The 20,226-nt window shown below is 34.6% G+C and overlaps 1 long non-coding RNA gene across 1 annotated transcript; it reads right to left on the bottom strand.

The window, feature by feature from the left end:
• Positions 1 to 203: 203 nt before the first annotated feature.
• Positions 204 to 3,518, bottom strand: LOC127850772 (uncharacterized). Its single transcript, XR_008035442.1, has 4 exons — positions 3,207 to 3,518; positions 2,672 to 2,759; positions 2,439 to 2,508; positions 204 to 1,447 (listed from the first exon to the last, which is right to left on the bottom strand). It is a non-coding gene; the product is annotated as an uncharacterized LOC127850772 (long non-coding RNA).
• Positions 3,519 to 20,226: the final 16,708 nt, after the last annotated feature.

The following is a 20,226-nucleotide window of genomic DNA, read 5'->3' as shown; positions in this document are numbered from 1 at the left end:
TTTATCAATTAAAACAATCCCAATTTAACCAGACTCCTTTTCCCAAAATGGCTAGAAAAAAACCTGAACGTGCACTTTAAAGCAATTTTAATTCTGTTACTTATAATCATATTTATAATACTTAATTTTATGGTTTATCACACTATTTTCTCAATTTCATGGTTTATCGCATAATTTTTTCATTTGTGTCGAAAAACCATGTGTATAGTTTAATCATTTATTAAATGAATGATTAAAGTATATTTTTGTATTTCAAAGTTTTTCACATATACAGATCTATTTTGATACGTATTATAGAAAATAAACATCCACAATCAAATAAACACATTGGAAAATCTGGCATTGTCTAATTTGAAACAATAAATATATATGCGCACACTAAACGTACTGCATTCTAAAGACTAAATATAATTATTTAAATCTATACTCTGTACTTATATACATATTGCATCAATTATAACGTGTCAATGCCATTTGTTACGGAAACATGCCAATAAATGATGTGTATAATTATTGAAAAAACTGAATGCTTTCAAATATTTTCATAAATGCATTGAATCCTTTTACATTTTTTAAATCTTTATACAGGTCGTACATATAATACGTTCAGGTCTCAGACACAATTTCGTCATGATCATTGACGTCGGAGGAATTTGAACAGTTTCATCGACAGTTCCCACAGCCTTGTGAACAATCAAGTCCATGTTTCCTGCACGTATATATCGTTGTGAGTCACAACTTTGTTGGCAATTACAGCTTATTACTTTGAGTAGAGGTTCAGGAGCAGACAGAAGATGTTTCCTTACTGGAATTAATTTGTTGTTGGATATATCCCAGCCCCAATCTACTGCATCCAGTGTGTTGTTCCCACGCCATATCTGTGCCTGTAGGTATGTGCGCAGTGATTGAAAGCGAAAGGAAGCCGTTTTGCTTGACAAGTTGTGCAAACCTTCTTGGTAAACTTCCGGAATCTCAGGATATCGAGCCCTTCTCAAGTATCACCGTTGTTGAGAAGAATTATTGCCTCTTTTCTACGAGTTGTTATCTTGTTAACGTCTGGTTCTTCTTCATTAAATTTCTCAATGACCTGTCTGAACTTGGGACTGGTTCTGAAAGCTTCAGTACGGCTTCTTTGCTGATACCATATATCATAGAAGTCGCATCACAACCTGTGTATGCATGCATGAACGGAAGCATGTTGCATAACTCTGGTCCAAGGACATTCTTCTTGATATCACCTACTTTCTTTGTCTGATTTGCTCGCCTTATATCTGATTTATACGATTTAGCGTAGGCGTGAAAAAGCAGTCACACTTGATATCAAACGTCTCATCCGATCTTAAACTTTTTGTCCGATTTAGCGTTGAAAAAGCAGTCACACTTAATATCAAACGTCTCATCCGATCTTAAACTTCTGCTTTTCGCCCGTCATCCATCATACATTGCCCTGCAACAAAAATGCTGAAATAATTGATTGCATAAATATATTTTAAATATAATTTCAATACATACAACTGTAACAGAAGTAGAATAATGTTAAATAAGTATTTGTGTTGCCTCCAAGTATTTTGAATCAGTGTTGGTTTCATTTTCTGCGTCCTTTTTGATTTTGAAAGATATGTTTATTATATAATAGCATACTTCAGTATAATAAAGTACGTCCTGGGTGGTACGAGTTGCAAAATGTTGATAACCAATTGTGAACAGACGCAATCCAAATTTCACTGACTAGCAGTATAATTATTTTTTTAAATTATCATTTTTCTTATTACAATACATGACATATTCCTAAAATGGACTATTCAGTAAATATAACATACCATGCTGAATGATAAAGATGACCAAAGCTACTTGAACTTTTGGTCATGTCACATACTTTATACACTACTGCGTCTTCACAAAAGGCAACACAGAATATCAAACAAAGGAAATGGGATTTTTAAACTTGAAACTATATATATTTGCTTCAAAATTAAAATCTGTACATCAAAGTAATAATTGTATACAGGAGTTATAGACAATCAACGAGTTGTGCGCTCTTACTATTTTCTGAAAAATGTGTTATGTTATTGGACTATGTGTATGCCTTATTGTGATAAATGTTTAAAGTTCAAATCATAGGGGTACATAATGTATTTACAAATTGCAGTGCGTCATATAATTTAATTTTAGCACTATATGACATACCTTTATGCTACATATTTGACCTCTGGTAACACCCTTATATATCGGACTCAATGTTTTCGCAGTATATGAAATGCTTTAAAGGGACTTGTGCCAATCGTCAGATTAACATCCCTACACATTCAGAGAAAGTGTAAATAAAAGTGTTTTTTTTTTTCAATAAATTAATTTGAACATTCAATTCGTTTTAAGGATGTTAACATAAATTTTAATAGTTTAATAAAAACATTCTATGCATGTGAATGCACCATTACCTTTGCTTAAAAAATTCCCAATGACCAGCCCCCACTGCCTTCTTTCAACTTCCCTCGTCGATGTATGAACCTAGAAAAGAAGTTGTTTATTACTTTATATTAGCCTCATTATAGTTCATTCATTATATATCAAAAACTTGTTGCCTTTGTACTGCATTATTCTCTATAGAATGTTTGCAACAATTTCAAAAGCTTACCGATTGCATTCTAAAGATATGTGAGGGTAAACATACCATAGTAATGATATTTGCAGGTAACAAGCCACATTAAACAAGAGTAACTGATTTCTTCCGCAATCTGTATTTCATTGATCAACGTGACCTGAAATGGAGTTAATATAGAAAATATTTAATGCTTAGCAACTTCATGTTCATAATAAACGTGTTAAAATAAAAAATAGAATGAAAGGGACAAAATAAGAAATAATATTTTTCACAAATTTTGCGAATTTTGACAAAAACAGGCTTCCGTACTTTTAGCAATTGTGCAGAATTCGGTTTACAGGTTGTCCAAAAATGTATTTACAATGATTTCGGTAAGTGTCAACTGTCCATTTGTCTTTTATATGTAAATAAAAGTCTACAAAGAAGTATAAACAACTCAATAAGTCAATATATAACTTGTTGCATGTTGCCATGTGTTTGAAGAGGGCTCCTTCTTATAATCTTGTTTCAACTAGATTTCTTCTAAAACATCGGCACTATTAAGTATTGCTCAATATTGAAAAATATCAATTCACATCACTTAAAATACAAAACTTCTACTTACCGTCTTTATAACCTTAAATCACAGTTGATACCACATCGATCAGCAGAACTGTCAAACTGACTTTGCCCGCCATGTTGTACTGTTGCACGTCACTTTATGACGTCATATTTATTGGAAAACCATGTATGGTGTACTTTATTTGACATCAGAAAAATTCGCATTTTTCGCCATTTTTAGCGTTTAATTTTAACACTTTCCCCATTGAGTTGAGACTTGAAAATAACACTTTGTATTAATTAGACATAGGAGAATACGACCCATACGGAATCAATTCTTTTGCAATTTTTTCTAGGTTAAAAATAGACCGACTGGAGTATTTTAGGTGACTCATTTCATTTGAAGATATAGATGTGTTTCATTGCATAATTTGATTTTTCGTCTCTGTGTTAAGGTTATAAAAGATATGATGTCTTTGTTCGGATGTTATTAGTATAAACTTATTTTTCCAATGATGTTTTTTTTTTTGTTTTTTTTTCGACCGCCCGATGGACCATTTTCAAAATAATTTTTGTAAACCAATAAAAAAAAAAGTCGTGGCCTAAACACAACTTATTTCACATGTACATGTACTGTATATCAACATATTTGAATTGTCAATTTATCACATTTTCCTTATTTCGTGTAATGTGCATTGTATAACCCATGCATATACTTTTGAGGTTTAAGAATGTACAACAAGCCATACAAATATCGCACAATTCATAAATTATCTGCAATATTTGCTTTCAGATTTAATTCACGTTAGGCATAGAGCTGTGTAAAGTATAAAATGGTAAAAATAGCACCACACTGGAATTCGGAACTTCCATTTTGTACACGGGTATTATACACTCATTTATTTGTTGTGTAATGGAATGTTTTCATTCTTTGTGTATTTACATATTAAATTATTTTCTTGTACAATAAGCGCATTAATCATAGACAAATAAAAAATTGTGCAAGTTTAAACATAATTATGTTTGAATGCAGAAATCTGCAAATGCAACCGAGTTTACAAACAGCTATTATTTGATAAACTGCTCCAGTTCATTTTAACAGCAGTAATGTAGAGTACATGAAGTGGCGTGTAACGAAGAAGAAAGTTTATTGAGTTCGTAAACTCATTTGAATATAGTGATAGGATGCAGGGACCTATTTGTTTGTATAGGTCCCTGTAGGATGGCATAAGGGTCTTTATTTAACTATGCTAAAATAATTATTAAAGACCCTAGATGCAAAATCGTCAATTATTGAGTTAAATAGATTATTAGATGGATTTTAAAGGATAATTTAAGGTAAGATACTAGTTCGAACGTGTTTTGCTTTTTTTGTACTTTTTTCATTCCCTGTTCTTGGGGAAATGATTTTAACATGGACGCCAACATCATTTTGTCAGGAGGCAATCGCCCCCATATTGGATTTTGATCATTTTCTTTTGAAAATAAAATGAATTATAGTAAAGTAAAATCTTCTTTTTGCGGTCATAATCTGTTACAATTCGGATACTGCGTAAAATTGAATCGAGGCATATGGTGATATTTTTAGTTGTTTTACAGTTTGTGTGTGAATTTTTTTAAGACTATTTTGCGTACCAGAACAAATACATTTATATCACTACGCATGGTTACATTTGTTAGATTTTAAGCGCTTTTAGGACTGAATTAAAATTATTGTTAAGGTTATTAGATCTATTTATGTTAAATGTCACGTTACAAAAAAAAAACAAATGGGATAAATAGAATACTAGGATTAGCGTTGAATACAGAGAAGTTTATGTTGCTCGGCTCGAACACTGAAAGCGCTCGCCAAGGCCCGGCTCCCGGCGTTCTAAGCCTCGCAACATAAACTTCTCTGTTACATTATTCAACGCTAACCTAGTATTCTCTATATTTTCGTTGATATGAAATGCTGTGGATTCAAACAATCAAGAATTTTTGTTTCATTTTTAATTTGTGGATTTTTTATGTAAGACTTTGGATTTGAACCTTTGTTTGACATTTGATTTTGTAATTCCAACAAAATCCACAAAAATTTGTAGCCAAGAATAGAATTGGGTTCACAGTTACAACAATGCCAAATTAGGCTTATTTGTTAGAATAAGGCTGGGTAGCAGACTTTTGTATTGTTTATAAGTAGTTTTACAAAGGTAATAGTCGCACTTGGGGAAAACCTGACTATGAACATCAGGTATTGAGCTGTCAAATAAGGCTAATCACTTGGAACAAAACTTGCGGCTTATATGGAATTTTTCATATCAAGTAAGTCTCTTCTTAAAAAAAATCAGAAAAAGTCATCCAATATTAGCCTCTGTTTACGGCGCAGGCTTATTTTGGAAGGCACTTTCACACATGCATTAAGCCACATTTTCCCAGAGTGCAGCTCAAACAGTTTTTACATAATACCTAACTTATTGGTCTATACAAATGCATGGTCCATGTTGCATGGCATATATTCCAAACACATCAGAAATGTTTGTTGACTGGCTATATCAAATATTGTTTCTACTTATTCCAATAGATTTTCCTATTTAAGAATGTAAGCCATTTAAATAAACTTCAACACAACCAATAAAAAGTCCAGCACTCAATGAAATAGCTGTTTGGACAAGTATTTTAGCCCAAAGTCTTAAATAATATTATTACTTTAGAGCAGAACAATGATATAACACTTTCTATACAAACTTTAAGCCAGGACAAGAACTGGGCTTGTGTTTATTTGGAATACCGTAAAATTTCCTAAAAATTGTAAAAGGCATTTCTTTTCAGCACATACCTTTTGGCTGCGGCCAGGGCATTCTGGGTAATTCAGGGACCTCAAAGTCCCCTTGCCCCGGCATGACCCGCGTAGGGGTCAGCACCTTGGGCTTGTCCTTGAAGTGACAGCTTCCTACCGTAGTCATGACAACCTCAATATTCACCATTCAGATTCACTGCACAGTCAGAGGGGTCACATAAATCAGTAGTCGCTAAAATCCACAATCTGAATATTATTATCTCAATATTTAGGGTTCACTAAAATCAGTAGTCACTAAAATCAGTAGTCACTAAAATCCGCAATCCGAATATTATTATCCAAATGTTATACTGTTCAGAACCACTGAAGACTAACGAAAATCCCAATACTCCAAAATATCAGAAATTCACCAATCAAAACCGCTGATTATTGTCAGAAATTTACTAATATTGCACAACTTAAGAGCATTTGTACATAAACACATTTTCACTTAATAAGCATGATTTGAATGCCGTTTTCTATTATTTATTGAATTGTCAAAATATATATTTCTTTTATTTTTTCTCCACTGAAAGTCATTTGTCTGCAGACAATAAATAGCAACCAATGTCAGATAACTGAATTTTCCTCAGCGTTCGAAAATTGCCCAACTATTTTCAACGTCAATAAAAGTGAAGATTCTCTCGATCTCTGATACCAAGTAATTGAAAAACATGTATCAGACAGACTGAAACCAAAAATAACTCTTCCACCAAAATGCTATCTATTTCAGGTCTGCTTGTAAATATTTCCAGCCAAACACCAAAAAACTACAAACACCCAATTGCCTTGTCGTTACATATATATGATAATTTAATTTCCTCGCTTCCTGGAAAATTCTGCCATAAAAATAGTAAACTGGTCATTAAATTGTGATAAAACATCCAATTGGAAAACAAAGCAAGAATGCTTCTTGATAGTCACTCAGCTGATTTCAAATATCTCACAGAAGGGTGTTTTTATTTCCCACAGATCATCAATAATAATTCAATAATGCCACACAGAGATCGAACAGCTACAAAATAGTCTGAGAATCTAAGTATTATCTGCTGCCACCTCCACTTGGGCGTTATGGGATTGCTATTGGCTCAGTGGTAAACGTGGTAGTTATGGGATTGCTATTGGCTCAATGGTAAACGTGGTAACCACTCAGGGATATGAAACCATAAAACAATCTGCAACAATGAGGACCCATGAGTATCGTAATTGATGCTGGTCAACTTGCAAAAACAAGAGGGCACGAAAGGCCCAAAGTTGCTCACCTCAGATAAAAAGAAATGACCTGTTCTTTGCAGCACAAGATATCAATGAAACAATTGTTCTAACCAAGTATCATGAAGAATGAACAACAAATGGCCCCTTGGTGGCCATGTTTTTTTAACAGACCTGAACCATTTTTTAACTCTTCCAAGATATGTCCAAATTCCATGAAGATTGGGGAAAAAATGTGTCTTCTAGACTGTTCACATGTTGTCAATATATGCATATAAAGAAAACTGCCCCACTCCCTGGCGGCCATGTTTTTTCACTGATCATGACCATTTTCAAACTCGTCCGAGACATCCACATAACTAATGTTTTGACAAAATTTCATGATGATTAGGCAAAACATGTGACTTCTAGAGTGTTCACAAGCTTTTTTACTATATAAATATAAGGAAAAAGACCCCCCCCCCCCTGGCGGCCATGTTTTTTTTAACGATCCAAACCATTATCGAACTCAACTGTCCTATCCAGGTGTGGTAGTGAGGTCTCCTTCGCTTACACAAATGAACCGGTCACAGGACGGTTACAAGTTATTTAACTTTGTGAGCACTTATGTAATGCGGAAATATTTATTTGACAAACTCTTATTTCCGGTCAGGATGACTATACTGACTGGTTGTAATTCAATTATCTAAAGGCGTTCAGTCAGTGACGCCTAAATACACTTAAAGAATTTATTTATAAGTGAAAACCAAGGCAGCTTTAACAAAAATAACTAATTTTTATTCCAAGAACTTATAAAATGAAGAACAATGACAGAAAATTAAGAACAGGTACAAGCCAAGTCTAAAAAATCTAAGTATCGTTACAAAAATGAACAACATACAGCAAATACCTTAATGAATGTAAAAAGAAGTTCAAAATCTGTCAAAAAAACTGATATAAATATAAGTTACTGTAAGTCTAGAAAGTGCTTCAAAAATCTAGTTTACAAAATAGGTCTAATTTAATCTAAAGAACAATATTTATGGAGATTAGGAAACTTCAGTGAATCAAATGTAAAAATAAGAAAAAATTACTAAAGTTATTGAAATAGAATACTTTAGAGTCTTTCTAATTTAGAAAATGCCAAATAGAAATAATCTAAATAATAAGAATAATTTAGAAAATAATGCCAAAATGTCTTGATGCTGGTGTTAAAAATAATTTAGAGTTTAATTATTTCGAAATTCCAACCTTTTTCAAGAGCTGTTAACTTTTCAAGAAAGCATCAAAAGGTGTTTAACCCATTTCATTCTGCCCCCCTTCCAGATAAGATTACCCCAAGATCTGAGACCTGAGCAATAACTGATAAGCCATGCCAGGCATTTGAGGGTCTGGTCAGATAAAGATTAGTACCACATTTATCATGTTATTGAAGTTTATATATGTATACATTTTTAGAAAGAAGACAAAATTCTGAATCCAGTCATATATTTTTTTATTTTATTATGTTCAGAATTAAACGAAATAATAGGCTGTAAACCCGGTAAATAAAACTAAAATTATAAAAAAACCAATAGTGGCAACATTTTCAACAAGATAAATCAAGATGATCTAATATATAAAATGTGTTGGTGTCAATGTACCAATTATTCCAAATTTTATACACTTTATAGGAAAGAAAAAATTATTACAATATTCCTACAAACACCAAAGTTGTGATTATTATACTGTACAAGGGGAAACTTACTAAAACCGCCAAAATAATTTGGTCTCATTGATAATGAAAAATACCAACAAAGTATGGTACAGAATTATTGATGTTATGTTCATTTTTCATGTAAACTACAGCAAAGCATACATTTTCTAAAAGGCAATGAACTGATCTAAAAGCTTATGCACCACCAATTTCGCTATAATTTCGTTCATTTCTGCCATCGAAGTTTGCAGTCTTCCATTCTGCATGGAATCCTTCAAAGTCGTCATCACTTTCGCCAACGGATTAAAAAAAACACGAAACCATTCACCATCATTCCTTTGTTCACATTTATAGCCAGGCTCATTCAAATCACTCGTATTCGTGTCCAAATCATTATTTAATTCCATCTCAATATTGCTTCCATCGCTCTCAATGTCCGTGCTATCCGCCATGACGAAAATGAAAAAAAAAACTGTCAAGATCGCTTCAGAAATACTCTGCAAAATTTACTTCCTTGTTATTCAAAATTGGCGCAGTGTTTTGATTCATCTGCGCATGCTCAAAGGAAGTCGTTTCTGGGTATTTTTCCACATGTTTTGATGACGTTTTACGATGTTTTTCCAACGTTTACACAGGGTTCCCCTACTGTCAGTAATACATACTGGTCAATTCGTATCCCGAATGAAATGGGTACGTACAAATCGATTCGAATGCCGAATGAAATGGGTTAAATCAACCAAAACAGCTTATTTTATACAGTTCAGAAGAGATAAATGGCAGAGAAGTCAATTTTCCCTCAGAACAGTGCATTTATCAATGATCAATATCTTCCCAAATTCCAGAGCAGAACTAAAAATAGATTACTGAACCAGGTTAAACAAGGGAGATAAATACTGCATAAATACTGCAAAATCATGTATTACAGTACATGTTGTCTTTCTTTCAGTTATCTCTTAGTTGAAAGGCTTATCATAAGTGTTAATGAATAAAACAGTTATGTTAACTATGAAAATTCTGTGTTATGAAAAATTACATAATACAGTTAATGTCACATAATATTGACATAATAAAACCAAACTTTACTACACAGGAAACCAATGTTCTGACCAAATTTCATGAAGATTGAGAAAACTAGAAAGTTAACAAGATTTTACTATAGCCATATATGGAAAAATGCCCCGCCCCTTGGCAGCCATGTTTTTCAAGCCAAGGTTACCATTTTAGAACTCATCCAAGATATCATTGGGACAAATCATCTAAGCAAGTTTCATGAAGATCGGAAAATAAATTTGGCCTCTAGAGTGTTAACAAGGTTTTAATATAGCCATATAAGGAAAAATGCCCCGCCCCCTGGCGGCCATGTTTTTCAACCAACCGACATCATTTTCAAACTCGTCCAAGATATCATTGGGATGAATCTTCTGACCAAGTTTCATGAGGATCGGACAATAAATGTGGCCTCTAGACTGTTAACAAGATTTTACTATAGCCATATATAGCCATATAAGGAAAAATGCCCCGCCCCTTGGCAGCCATGTTTTTCGAGCAAACGTAACCATTTTCAAACTCATCCAAGACATCATTGAGACCAATCTTCTTACCAAATTTCATGAAGATTGGACAATAAATGTGGCCTCTAGAGAGATAACAAGTCAAATGTTGACGCCGCACAACGCACGACGGACAAAAGGCGATCACAAAAGCTCACCATGAGCACGTTGTGCTCAGGTGAGCTAATAAACAAGAGGGCAAAGAGGGCCCTAGTTTGCTCACCTGAGAGGAGTCAGTTCATTCAATCTTTACCAAACATCAAACTTGACCTAGATATTGTCCAAACAAACATCCTGGTCAAGTTTCATCATTATTGAACCAAAACTCTGGCATATGGATTGAGTATGTTTTTGTAAGATTTGACCTGGTGGCCTATATTTTGAGTTGACCCCCCCTTACCAAACATCAAACTTTGCTTACAAAAATAAATATTATGACCAAGATTAATAAAATGTGAAACAAAATTGTGACCTCTAGAGTGTTTACAAGGATTTTGTATAATATAATGAAAATTCGGACAATCTAAGGGCAATAATTATGGCATTAATTATGTCATATATATAAAACCAATCTTTTCATCATGTTTCATGATGATTGGGTAAAAAATGTGACTTCTAGAGTGTTCACAAGCTTTTATATATATATATAAGAAAACTGCCCCCCCCCCCCCTGCCGGCCATGTTATTCAACTGACCAGAACCATTTTCAAACTCAACTCTCATATCAAAAAAATAAATTTTCTGACCAAATTTCATGAAAATTGGGCCAAAATGTGACTTCTAGAGTGTTCACATGTTTTCACTATATACATATAGAGAAAAATGCCCGGCCCGCTGACAGCCATGTTTTTCCACCGATCTGGACTATTTTGGAAATCTTTCGAGATATCAATAAAACCAATGTTTTGACCAACTTTCATGATGATTGGGAAAAAATTGTGACTTCTAGAGTGTTTAAAAAGTTTCTTTATAGCTAAATTAGGAAAACTGCCCCCCCCCCCCCCACCCGGCAGCCATGTTATTCAACTGACCGGAACCATTTTTGAACTCAACTCTCATATCAAGGAAACATATGTTCTGACCAAATTTCATGAAAATTGGGCCAAAAATGTGACTTCTAGAGTGTTCACATGTTTTCACTATATACATATAGAGAAAAATTCTCTGCCCACTGGCGGCCATGTTTTTTCACCGATCTGGACCATTTTCGAACTCGTCCGAGATACCAATTAAACCAATGTTTTGACCAACTTTCATGATGATTGGGCAAAAATTGTGACTTCTAGAGTGTTTACAAGGTTTCTCTAAAGCCAAATAAGGAAAACGCCCCCCCCCCCCCCCACCCAGGCAGCCATGTTATTGAACAAACCGGAACCATTTTCAAACTCAACTCTCATATCAAGGAAACAAATGTTCTGACCAAATTTCATGAAAATTGGGCCAAAAATGTGACTTCTAGAGTGTTCACATGTTTTCACTATATACGTATGGAGAACAAGAGGGCCAAGATGGCCCTAGTTCGCTCACCTGAGAAGAGTGTGTTCATTGATAAATTCCATTTTTGATTGATTTAATAAGAAAATTCTATCAACTTGACCATTATATTGTTTCATGATCCTAGGCGTAAGCTTTCTTGAGTTATCATCCAAAAACCAGTTTACTGTGTCAAGTAACCGTGACCTTGACCTAGTAACCTGAAAGTCAATACGGGTCATCTGCAAGTCATGATCAATGTACCTATGAAGTTTCATGATCCTAGGCATAGGCCTTCTTGAGTTATCATCTGGAAACCATTTTTCTAAGTTGAAACACCGTGACCTTGACATTTGCCCTAGTTACCTGAAAATCTATAGGGGTCATCTGACAGTCATGATCCATGTACCTATGAAGTTTCATGATCCAAGCATAAGCGTTCTTGAGTTATCATCCGGAAACCATTTTACTATTTCGATTCATCTTGACCTTTGACCTAGTGACCTGAAAATCAAAAGGGGTCATCTGCAAGTCATGATCAATGTACCTATGAACTTTCATGATCTTAGGCATAAGCATTCTTGAGCTTTCATCCGGAAACCATTTTACTGTTTCGGGTCACCGTGACCTTGACCTTTGATCTATAGTGACCTGAAAATCAATAGGGGTCTAGGGGTCATCTGTGAGTCACGATCAATGTACCTATGAAGTTTCATGATCCTAGGCATAAGCGTTCTTGAGTTATCATCCAGAAACCATTTTACTATTTTGGGTCACTGTGACCTTGACCTTTGACCTAGAGACCTCAAAATCAATAGGGGTCATCTGCTAGTCATGATCAATGTACCTATGAATTTTCATGATCCTAGGCATAAGCGTTCTTGAGTTATCATCCGGGAAACCAATTTACTATTTCGGGTCACGGTGACCTTGACCTTTGACCTAGTGACCTCAAAATCATTAGGGGTCATCTGCGAGTTATGATCAATGTACCTATGAAGTTTCATGATCCTAGGCCTAAGCGTTCTTGGCTTATCATTTGGAAACCATCTGGTGGACAGACATACGGACCGACATGAGCAAAACAATATATCCCCTCTTTTTTTCACAGATACAACCATTGTCGAACTCCTCCAAGATATCAATAAAACCAATGTTTTGACCAACTTTCATGATGATTGGACAAAAATTGTGACTTCTAGAGTGTTGACATGGTTTCTCTATAGCCAAATAGGGAAAACTGCCACTATATACATATAAAGAAAAATGCCCCGCCCACTGGCGGCCATGTTTTTTCACCGATCTGGACCATTTTTGAACTCGTCAAAAAATATCAATAAAACCAATGTTTTGACCAACTTTCAGGATGATTGGAAACAAATGTGACTTCTAGAGTGTTTACAAGGTTTCTCTATAGTCAAATAGGGAAAACTGCCACTATATACATATAGAGAAAAATGCCCCGCCCACTGGCGGCCATGTTTTTTCACCGATCTGGGCCATTTTCGAACTCGCCGATATATCAATTAAATCAATGTTTTGACCAACTTGCATGATGATTGGGCAAATATTGTGACTTCTAGAGTGTTTACAAGGTTTCTCTATAGCCAAATAAGGAAAACTGCCCCGCCCACTGGCGGCCATGTTTTTCAACAGACCAGAACCACTTTTCAACTCAATCAAGATATCATTAAGACAAACATTTTGACAAAGTTACATGAAGATTGAACATAAAATGTGACTTCTACAGTGTTTACAAGGTTTTTCTTTTTTTTTACCTAGTTTTTGACCCGGCACAACCCAGTTTCGAACTTGGCCGAGATTTTATTGGGGCAAAGCTTCTGACCAAGTTTCATGAAGATGGGACAACAAATGTGGCCTCTAGAGTGTTTACAAGCAAATGTAAGCAGACGGACGGACAAAGACCGGTCAGAAAAGCTCACCTGAGCAATCAGGTGAGCTAAAAACCTGGACAGCTTAATACTGCAAAAACATGTATATTTTTCTGCATGAAATTTTGTGGTTTTCAAAAAATGACAATTTTTGCTGGACACGTTAATTCTATGATTTCTATTTTTATAGAAACTTTGAAATGCCTGTTTGTCTCATGTGTCTGAATGGGAACGGGAGGACGAGTCAAGTACAGGACATGGACAGGGCTATTACAGGCCAATAAACTACTCCATGGTTATGAAGTGATAGTAAATGGACTAGCTGGACTGAATAACTATCAACAAGTGTTTGGAGCTAAAAAGACAATTTCCTATTAGTCTTATTCTCAATTTCAATCATAAACAAACTGATGACAATTTAGCCTTAAATGACTCCAATTAAAAACTAACAAAAAATCTGCAGCTAGTTTACTGTACCCTAGTTTCAAGAATATAAGAAGCAAAGGTATCTCAGAAAATAATGTGTTACGAACAACCAAACACAAGTTCATTTTTTTTAGTCCACTCTTATAAAAGAAACCAAGCTATTTCAATGAGGCGTTGATCGCACGTTGTCATCATATAAATGCATTTATTGTCTTTGATCAGCCTAATGTGCTGGCAGATAAACATATAATTATATCCCTGGAGAAGGTAAAACATAAACTGGGCATGAAGAAGGTAAAAAATAGTAACAATCTATCTAAACAGAGTAAACGCTATTAATACAACTTTACTGCCTTAGGGCTTTACACAAAAAGTAGTAAAGTGTCAAATAAGTACAAAATATAATTCACTCTCGTTTGCGCAAAACCTGGATTGCGAAACAAAAGCATGATGTGTGTAATGATTTCATTACATATTAAAGCAAGTATATACGATCTCATTACAATTTTTCTCTTAAACAGATCAAACTTTGAAGAATAAACAATTTAAAGCCACATAAATACTCAAAATCTACCACTGTTTGGTAAAATATTTCGAAAGTTAATCCATAAAAAGTGTTCCTTATAGCAATAGCCAAAATTTCAATGCTAGATTTAGTATGGTTACATAGATTTAATGAGATTTAAAATGCTTGTTTTTTTGTGTCCCAATATATACCATGTGAATTTCTCGCGACGAAGTCCAAACATTTTCTAGCAATTTATTTATGTGGCTTTAAATAGAAGATCAGAAGAAGCAGCATCAGACAATTAACAAGACGGCCATGAAGGCCCTGAATTGCTCACCTAACTAACCAAATACAATCCCAACCCAGATTTCATCAAGATAAACATTCTGACCAAATTTCATTAAGATTGGATAAAAACTGTGACCTCTATTGTCTACACAAGGTTTTTCTAATATTTGACCTATTGACCTAGTTTTTGACCCCAGGTGACCCAAATACAATCCCAACCCAGATTTCTTCAAGATAAACATTCTGATCAAATTTTATAAAGATTGGATGAAAACTGTGACCTCTATTATCAACACAAGGTTTTTCTATTATTTGACCTAGTGACCTAGTTTTTGACCCCAGATGACCCAAATACAATCCCAACCCAGATTTCTTCAAGACCAACATTCTGACCAAATTTCATGAAAATTGGATAAAAACTGTGACCTCTATTGTCTACACAAGGTTTTTCTATTAATTGACCTAGTGACCTAGTTTTTGACCCCAAATGACCCAAATACAATCCCAACCCAGATTTCATCAAGATAAACATTCTGACCAAATTTCATAAAGATTGGATGAAAACTGCGACCTCTATTGTCTATACAAGGTTTTTCTATTATTTGAACTAGTGACCTAGTTTTTTACCTAGTGACCTAGTTTTTTTACCCAAGATGACCCAAAAACAATCCCAACCCAGTTTTTATCAAGATAAACATTCTGACCAAATTTCATAAAGATTGGATGAAAACTGTGACCTCTACTGTCTACACAAACAAATTGTTGAAGGTTTTTCTATTATTTGACCTAGTGACCTAGTTTTTGACCTCAAATGACCCAAATACAATCCCAACCAAGATTTCATCAAGATAAACAATCTGACCAAATTTCATAAAGATTGGATGAAAACTGCGACCTCTATTGTCTACACAAGGTTTTTCTATTATTTGACCTAGTTTTTGACCTAGTGACCGAGTTCTTGACCCCAGATGACCCAAATACAATCCCATCCCAGATTTTATCAAGATAAAGATTCTGACCAAATTTCATAAAGATTGGATGAAAACTGCGACCTCTATTGTCTATGCAAGGTTTTTCTATTATTTGACCTAGTTTTTGACCCCAGATGAACCAAATACAATCCCAACCCAGATTCCATCAAGATAAACATTCTGACCAAATTTCATAAAGATTGGATGAAAACTGCGACCTCTATTGTCTACACAAGGTTTTTCTATTATTTGACCTAGTTTTTGACCTAGTGACCTAGTTTTTTACCTCAGATGACCCAAATACAATCCCAACCCAGATTTCATTAAGATAAACATTCTGACTAAATTTGATAAAGATTGGATGAAAACTGCGATCTCTATAGTCTACACAAGGTTTTTCAATTATTTGACCTAGTTTTTTACCTAGTGACCTAGTTTTTGACTTCAGATGACCCAAATACAATCCCTACCCAGATTTCATCAAGATAAACATTCTGACCAAATTTCATAAAGATTGGATGAAAACTGTGACCTCTACTGTCTACACAAGCAAATTGTTGACGGATGCACACTCGTACACACGCACACACGCACGCACGCACATACGGACGCAAGACATCACACGGTCACATAAGCTCACCATGTCACTTCATTTTCTGACAGGTGAGCTAAAAATAGGAGAGTTTTATTCAATTAAAATAATAATTTTTTTGCTGTGCAGCAGAAATTATTTAATGTATGGCGACATGTACACTATTGGACAATATGGTTAGTATGTTCCGATTTGTTGATGCTACACACAGACAAATTAACAAACAGTACAAAAACATTGATTGTTCTGATTTTCATTTAAAGAAATAATCTGATAAATGGTTCAATAATAAGATAGTGACTACATTTTATTTAACATTCCATGTTCATATTCATGTATCAGTCCATGTTGAAGAAAAACAATTTAATCAATTAAATTATATTTTCTCACTATAATGTCTTTCATGTCAACAGTTATTCAGTCTTTAAAATTTGTTAGACATAAGCTTCATAAATTTGCGGATTATTGAGCAAATTAAGTAGTTGTTGCTAAAATGATAGAACCATCAATTATTAAAGTGATTGATATTTCAAGAAAGTTTGAGGTACAATAATATTTGTTACATATATCAGTACAAGGCCTAGTTCAACTCTATATGTAGTTTCAGATCTGTCTAGCTCTTTTAGCACTGGAACCGAATTTTGAAGGCCTTTGCAAACAGTTTGGATCCAGATGAGACACCACAGAATGTGGTGTCTCTTTAGGATCCAAACTGTTTGCTTTACTGAGTATTCTTTGAAAAAAATCGAAGAAAATGCTAATTTTAGAAATTCAGCAGACGACATTTTAGCAGACGACAAATTTCCCAGCATGCAAAGGGCTAGGATTCCTTGCCATTTTGTATGTACTATATTGATATACACCAAAGAGCCTGCTAGAGTCTGCATTGATAAGACATGATCCTTGAAAGCAGCAAGTTGTTTCTTATCTGGAAACATTGATTTTGAATTGGATTAATCAATGAGCCAAGTCATTCATTGACAAGTCTTTGGATGCCATTTGTCCTCTTCCCAGGCTGTTTACTTGAAGCTGCATACATGGGTGGCAGGCATACCAAAGTAGTTCACAGCTTAGATAGAAATGCCTTCATTGTTCATGGAAGCATAAATATAACTGACATTGGCTTCTGTACAACCCAGAAAGTTTTTAAGCTGCCTTATATATGAGCCATGCTCTGTGAAAAGGGAGTTTAATGCATGTGCGTAAATTGTTGTCCCAGATTAGCCTGTGCAATCTTTACAGGATAATCAGGGACGACACATTCCACTTAAATTAAAAATTTTGCCAAGAAGATACTTTTTTAAACGAAAAATATCATACAAATTAAGTGTCATCCTTGAATAGCCAGTGCGGACTGTACAGGCTAATCTGGGACGACACTTTACGCACATGCATTAAACCCCTTTTTCACAGAGCACGGCCCATATAATTAAATAAATATGTGTGATCAGTCATTTTACAAGAGCTGTCAGATGACAGCGCGCTCGACTATTCAAGTCAGGTTTTTTTTTGGCCCGATTTTATAGCCGAAAATCGGCTATGTTCCCAATCCCAAAAAGTATACTTTTTTCCCAAAATGTGGAAAAAATTCCCAATTTCACAAAAAAACATAATTTTTTTTTAGAAAGAAGTGTTTTAATGCGTATTTTATCTCAATTTTAATTCAATTACATCCAGGGGTTTTCAGCCTTATATAACAGGGGCCTATTAAAGGCCCCTTCCCAATTGAAAATTTCTTTAAAATTGTGCAGTTTTCCCAAAAATCCAAACTTACACCAGCTTTTTCATTTCCCAAAGCAGTAATTTTAGCGAGAATTCTTCCCAAAATGAGCAATTTCTTCCCAAAATCCATAGGCTAGGGCCTCTTCCCAATGAAGCGAGGAAAACCCCTGACATCTAACAAAGTATTATATGATTTTGTTCTTTTAATTTGAATGATAATAAAGAGTTATATCAAATTAAGTATTTCCCTAATCAGGGGACTTTTCATGTGGAAAAAAAAAATTTAGGCTAATGAATTTATTATCCTAGAAACGATGTTTCACTCTTTTTCATGAAGATTGGGAAAAAATGTGGCCTCAAGTCAAGGGCATTCACAAGCTTTTTCTTTAATTTATCCTATTGAACTCTTTTTTCATTCCACCTGACTATAGGTTTATAAATCTACATATAGATATAACTGGTAATAATATTCTGACCAAGTTTTATCAAGATTGGGCCTTGAACTTGGCTTCTAGAGTGTTCCCAAGGTAAACCTTGATGACGCACAAAGGACAACTATAACTGACAAAAGACAATCATAAAACCTCACCATTCTTTAAAGATATTCTTCCCAAAATGAGCAATTTCTTCCCAAAATCCATAGGCTAGGGCCTCTTCCCAATGAAGCGAGGAAAACCCCTGACATCTAACAAAGTATTATATGATTTTGTTCTTTTAATTTGAATGATAATAAAGAGTTATATCAAATTTAGTATTTCCCTAATCAGTGGACTTTTCGTGTGAAAAAAAAAGGCTAATGAATTTATTTTCCCAATTTCATGAAAATGCCGATAAAATTCCCAATTCCAAAGCCGTGGGCTATCTTCCCAAAAAGCTGAAAAAAAAACCTGCAAGTGCTTGAAAGTATAACGTATATAAGCCATCATGGAGAGGGGGGGGGGGGGGTATAATGTGGGTGTGTGATCATTAAATAGATGATCTTTCAAAAATAAGAAAACAAAATATTTTTATTTTTTTTGGGGGGGGGGGGGATGTGGGTGGGGGGAGAGGGGGGTATAATGTGGGTGTGTGATCATTTAATAGATGATATTTCAAAAATAAGAAGAAAAAAAAATTGGGGGGGTGGGGGGTTCTGGGGGGGCGTGGGGGATGGTTTGGGTGGAGTGCATTGTGGTATGTAAGGTTAGTGTTGTTTTGTCAAACTTTAACATAGATTTATCAATAATATGCATATTCTAAGTATAAAAGGGGCCATAATTCTGTCAAAATGCTTGATACAGTTTTCTTCTCTTCTTTATAGGTTGGGGTCATGTTGGTATACAAGTATGCAAAATATAAAAGCAATATGTCAAGGGACACAGGAAATATTTGGGGGTAGTACGCAAACTTTAACATAGATTTATCAATAATATGCATATTCTAAGTATAAAAGGGGCAATAATTCTGTCAAAATGCTTGATACAGTTGTCTGCTCTTGTTTATAGGTTGCAGGGGTCATGATTGTTAACAAGTATGCAAAATATGAAAGCAATATGTCAAGGGACACAGGAAATATTTGGGGTAGTACGCAAACTTTAACATAGATTTATCAATAATATGCATATTCTAAGTAAAAAAGGGGCCATAATTCTATCAAAATGCTTGATACAGTTGTCTGCTCTTGTTTATAGGTTGGGGTCATGATGGTCAACAAGTATGCAAAATATGAAAGCAATATGTAAAAGGACATTGAAAATATTTGGGGTAGTACGCAAACTTTAACATTTGCACGCAAATGGACACGGGAACGGGAGCGGCAACGTCGATGCCGGGGTGAGTAGGATTGCTCCACTATATATATTTCATATATAAAAGTCGTGCTAAAAAACCCAATGGGCTTTAGGTAGGCAAAATCAACACAGTTGGTTTATAACAGACTTGCAGTTAAATGCTGCTTTAAATGTACTTTTTTTGTATTGTC

Source organism: Dreissena polymorpha, chromosome 11 (assembly GCF_020536995.1).
Source record: "Dreissena polymorpha isolate Duluth1 chromosome 11, UMN_Dpol_1.0, whole genome shotgun sequence".
Taxonomy (NCBI): Eukaryota; Metazoa; Mollusca; class Bivalvia; order Myida; family Dreissenidae; genus Dreissena; species Dreissena polymorpha.
The sequence above is the reverse complement of the archived record's forward strand: the minus strand, read 5'-3'. Positions and strand labels throughout refer to the sequence as shown.